The sequence below is a fragment of the Petaurus breviceps genome, unplaced genomic scaffold (assembly GCF_028583685.1).
Source record: "Petaurus breviceps papuanus isolate PSGF00001 unplaced genomic scaffold, PetGlider_PUasm1.0 90897, whole genome shotgun sequence".
In the NCBI taxonomy this organism is placed as follows: Eukaryota; Metazoa; Chordata; class Mammalia; order Diprotodontia; family Petauridae; genus Petaurus; species Petaurus breviceps.
The window spans coordinates 7240476-7246010 of NW_027187374.1; the positions used below are offsets into that span (position 1 = coordinate 7240476).

General features: G+C 41.0%; 1 pseudogene; it reads right to left on the bottom strand.

The window, feature by feature from the left end:
* Positions 1-954: 954 nt before the first annotated feature.
* LOC138151337 (large ribosomal subunit protein uL2 pseudogene) lies at positions 955-1796 on the bottom strand (annotated as a pseudogene).
* Positions 1797-5535: the final 3739 nt, after the last annotated feature.

The window sequence follows — 5535 nt, forward strand, 5'->3', positions numbered from 1 at the left end:
ATAGACAAATTTTTTTAAAACACCAGTTACAGTGGGTGAGATTTTAAGAATCCACCCTACCACCCTATTGGCCAGATTTTACACAATCAGGGGGTCCCAGGCTTGGGTCTTTCCCAGCACAATACATCCTTAAAGGGTAGCAGAAAATACCACACCATTCACCCCTAACTCACTGTAAGAACAATCTCCTTAATTAATACCAAGTGTCTAAGTAAAATCCTCTTTCGTCTTAACTCGAGATTTACTTTCAAGTCCCATGGTTCTTCAGCTGATGCTCCCACCCTCTTCTGAATTAATATACAGGCAGCTCTTTGCTCCTGCTCCAGGTCTCAGCTCATGGGGACTACTCCACTCCAAGCTCTCCCTACTCCTGCCTGACAGTTGGGAAAACAAAACTTAACAGGGCAACAACAATACTGAAATACACCATGAGCACTGTCATCTCAATTCACCTCCAAAATCCAGAGGCTCAGTAATAACAACTCAATTCACTCTAACAGCTCTCAAAAGGGGCTCAAGCTAAGCCTGCCTCCCATGGGCAGGTCTCTACCCCACAGCTCTATTTGCTTTCAAAGTTCAGAGGCTCACTCAGCAAATTTCTGCCATCAGAGGTCTCCTCCCAGCTCTCAGAGGTCTCCTCCCAGCTCTTAGAGGTCCCCTCCCTCCACCCACTCAAGCTGCTTCTCTCTCTGAGCATTGTGTCCCTTTCTCAATGTTGGTTCCCTTAATGCCTGCCTTCTCAACACCAGCTGTTGAGTTCTATACAGTTCTAGTCAGCATCTGATTTGCTATAGCCCACATGTACATATCTAACTGGTTAGAGCCCACTTGCACATGTCTGATTGGCTCAGTGCAGAAGCATGTAAAATTGAGGCTGGGAAACTGAATAATACACACAGAAAATCAGCAAAAAATCCCACTTTGCTTGCCGTTACACAGCGTCAGAGGAGTCTCTTTTTCTTCACTCATTTCTTTTTTTTTTTTTACAATTTCCAAAATAATTTTTATTGTCAGGATTCTGTACTTTAGTTCTCCTTTTCCTGTACAGTCTTGGTACCTCAGAGTTGACCAGTACCCCCGCAATGATGAGACCAACCTTTCATCCAACTGGGGTGTCCAAATGGTAGATGGTTTTCCAATATGCTGTTGATTACCTCCTCCAAAGGGATGTTCCACAGGATTCATGGCCACACCTCAGACATGAGGCCAGCAGTTTCTCTTGGCCTTGTATTTGTGATAGCACCACCCGCCTTAAGGATGGGTTTATCAATACGACCTCCTCCAGCAACAACACCAACCACAGCTCTGTTAGCAGAGGAGATCATTTTCTTAGAGCCTGAAGGTAGCTTCACTGGTGTTTTCTTGGATTCAGGATTGTGGGAAATCACTGTGGCATAGTTTCCAGATGCCCGGGCAAGCTTACCCCAGTCCCCAGGATTTTCTTCAAGACAACACACTATGGTCCCTTCAGGCATAGTGCCAATTGGGAGGACATTGCCAATGTTGAGCCGAGCTTTCTTACCACAGTACACAAACTGGCCAGTGTGGATGCCTTCAGCAGCAATGAACAACTCTATCCTCTTTTTAAATAAGTAAGGATCCCAAAAAGATATTTTTGCAACAGGAGTACCTTGGCCTGGATCATGGATTATGTCCTTTACAATACCCTTAATATAGCCATGCCTCTAGGCAATGTCAACAGCCCAAAGCTTGGCAGCCCCACCTTTCCTGTGCTTCACGTGGGTGCAGAAGACTGAGCTGGCACCTTTCCTCTGACCACGGATCACTCGCCCCATCTTGCAAGGTCTGACTCCGGATGTGCTAGCTTTCTTCACTCATTTCAATCGTGTCTGATTCTTCATGACCCCATCTGGGTTTTTCTTGGCAAAGACACTGCAGTGGTTTGCCATTTCCTTCTCCAGCTCATTTTACAGATAAAGGAAACTGAGGTAAACTGGGTTAAGTTACTTTCCCAGAGTCACACAGTTACTAAATGTGTAAGCCTAGATTTCCACTCAGGTCTTCCTGACTCAAATCCTGGTGCTCTATCCACTATGCCAATTAGCTGCCTCTCTCAGAGGAAAGAAGGGGGCATTTATAAGAGATATTTAAAAGTAGAAATGACAGAACTTGGCAACAGTTTGGATATGTGGGATAAGATGAAATGAGATATCTACATCACATTTCAAAAAATCTTAAAAAGGAAATTGCCCAGATCTCTTAGAACTAAAGAATCCACTGTTTACTTCCTAAAAGAAATCCAAAAATGAAAACTTCCAGGAATGCTACTGCCAAAATCTAGAGCTGCTAAGTTAAAGAAAAAAATACTACAAGCAGTCCAAAAGAAAGAATTCAAGTACCAGAGAAGCAGTCAGTATGACATACAATTTAGCAGAGATCTTGGCATACAATATTCTAGATGGCAAAAGATATGAGCTTACAATTCAAAATAACTCACCCCAAAAAATGGAGCATAATGCTACAGAGGGAAAAATGTATCTTTAATGAAATAGAAATCCAAACATTCATGATGAAAATGCCGAATGCCAGAGCTACATAGGAACTCTGAGGTTCAAATTCAGAAGTTAAGAGAAACACAAAATATGTTTCATAAAACACATGAAAATAAATATTGACTAGATGGATTAGACAAGGAGGAACTGCTTATATCCAAATATGGGGAGATGATACATGTGTTACCTTTAAATGCTATCATCATAAGGGGTCATAAAGGGAATGTAATTAGGCAAGGCCTGGGAATGGTTCTATTATGTCTTGATCTCAAGAGAAGAACGGAAAGAGAGAGGAAAAGGAATACAGTAGGGGAGTGGAGAGGAAAGTTAGGGGAATTTATCTTATAATCAATGTACAGGGAAATAGGAGGGAAATGAAAGAAGAAAGGAGGGGAATTAGAGGGAGGATAGGATAAGGGAGAAATTAGTCCTAAACAAAACAAACTCTATTCAAGGATATACAAAAATATTTATTATAAAAATGCTCTAAATCACCATTGATTAGAGAAATACAAATCAAAACAACTCTGAAAACATCACACCTATCAGACTGACAGAAATGGAAAATTATAAATGTAGGAGAAGATGTGGGAAAATTGGAACACTAATGCACTGTTGGTGGAGTTGGGAACTGCTCCAACCATTCTGAAGAACAATTTGCAACTATGCCCAAAGGGCTATAAAACTGGGTATACCATTTGATCCAACAATACCACTACTAGATCTGTTTCCCAAAGACATAATACAAATGGAGAAAGAACTGATGTACAAAAATATTTATGGCAGTTCTTTTTTGGTAGCCAAAAATTGGAAACTGAGGAGGATGTCCATTAATTTGAGAATGACTAAACATGTTGTGGTGTATAAATGTAATGGAATACATTTCCATACATTCCATAAGAAATGATGAACAGACAGACTTCAGAAAAACTTGGTAAGACTTACATTAACTGATGTTGAACAAAGTGAGCAGAACCAGGAGAATATTGCACACAGTAACAGAAACGTTGTGTAATGACTAACTTTGATAAATTTAGCTCTTTTCAGCAATGTAAGGATCTAAGACAACTCCAAAGGACTCATGATGAAAAATGCTGTCCACATCAAGAGAAAAAAGAACTATGGAGTCTGAATGCAGATCAAAGCATACTATTTCCTCTCTCGCTCTCTTTTTAATTTGTTTCTTCTTTCTTGAACTTTCTCCCATTGGCACTAATTCTTCTTTACAACATGACTAATGTGAAAATATGTTTAATATGAATATATATGTATATACTATATCAGATTATATGCCATCTCAGGGAGGGAGAGAGGGAGGGAAGGGTGTAATGGGAATGTGAATTTTTAAGATCTTCCCTGCCCCTAGGCTAAAGTGCACCTGGAGCCTGGGGTGGGAGGCTCGTTTTCAGAAGACACTTTTTGATTGGCCAGTGGGTCAAGAAAGTTGTTACATTCTCTGAGCCAGGATAGATACTATCTATATAGTATCTAACTAGATAACGATACATATTTGACTGATTAAAGTAAGCTTGTTAACCCATTTTGAGTTGCTTTCCTTTATCAAAGCAGATCCAAGAACCTGTGGTGGCAGCAACCCTGGGGACGCTGGGGTGCTTGCTGCTACAAATGGGAGAAAATTTAGAACTCAAATTCTTATGGAAGTGAATGTTGAAAACTAAAAATAAATAATTTTAAAAGTCAAATAAAAATATATAAATATGTATTATATCTCTTCTCAGGTGGCAAAGAATGAGAATCTGAGGAAGTACCCATAAATTGGGAAATAGATGAAGAAGTTATGGTACAGGGGTGGAGTCAAGATGGTGGAGCAGAAACAGGACTTCTGCATGACTCTGGCTTCCACCTCCTCCAGTACATGTAAAAAGTGACTCTAACCAAACTTTAGAGCTACAGAATCCACAAAGTGACAGAGAGAAACAAATCTTCCACTGAAGGAAGCCTGGAGGGCCAGGAGGAAGGTTCCATCACAGTGTTCTGGGAGCCAAGCACAGTCCCAACTGAGCCTCGGTTTTAGTCCCAGGGCTGCCCCAACCAGCCACAACTGGAGCGGATTTCATGAGAGTAAATCACCAGCAGCTGTAGCAGTTACAAGACTTCTCAATCCACAAATGCCAAAGACAAAGTAAAAGGTCAGTGTGGAATTTTGTTGGGAACAGGGGGAAGCACGGTCCAGCTGCTGCCCCTGGAGTGAAAAGCAGCGGAAGTGCAGTGGCTGCAATCACTGTCGCGTGGCTGCTTCGGATGCTCCTGGTCTGCAGATTGTAAAGGGATCAAGTGACCATTCAGAGGATAATTACTTTTGCTTTGACCTGCTTGGATCCAGATTGCTGTTTTGGGTGGTATTCCTGGGGTGTGTAACCAGTGAGCCAGAGCATGTGGGGGCTGTAGAGAAGGTGCCTATCTAATAGTTCCAGCAGCTGCAAAAACCCCAGTGATTTAGGACATAGCTCTCTTCATTCTGGAAGCAAAGTCCTACCATGACAAAGAGCTCAAAAGTAAAGTAATTGGCTGCCAATATGAGCAAGCAACAGAAGCATGAACAGATGATAGAATCCTTTTTGGGGGACAAAAAGGATCAAGGACATTGAAGTCAGAACTCCTGCAACAAAAGCCTCCAAGAAAAATATGAATTGGTTACAGGCCATGGAGGAACTCAAGGATTTTGAAAATCAAGTAAGAGAAGTGGAGAAAAAATTGGGAAGAGAAATGAGAATAATGCAAGAAAATCATGAAAAGAAAGTCAACAGCCTGCTAAAGGAGATCCAAAAATACATTGAAGAAAATAACACCTTAAAAAATTGACTAACTCAAATGGCAAGAGTCCCAAAAAGCCAATGAGGAGAAGAATGCTTTAAAAAGCTGAATCTTCCAGATGGAAAAGGAATTTCAAAAACTCACTGAAGAGAATAACCCCTTCAAAATTAGATTGGAGCAACTGGAAGCTAGTGACTTTATGAGAATCAAGATACTACAAAACAGATCCAAACAAATGAATAGAAGG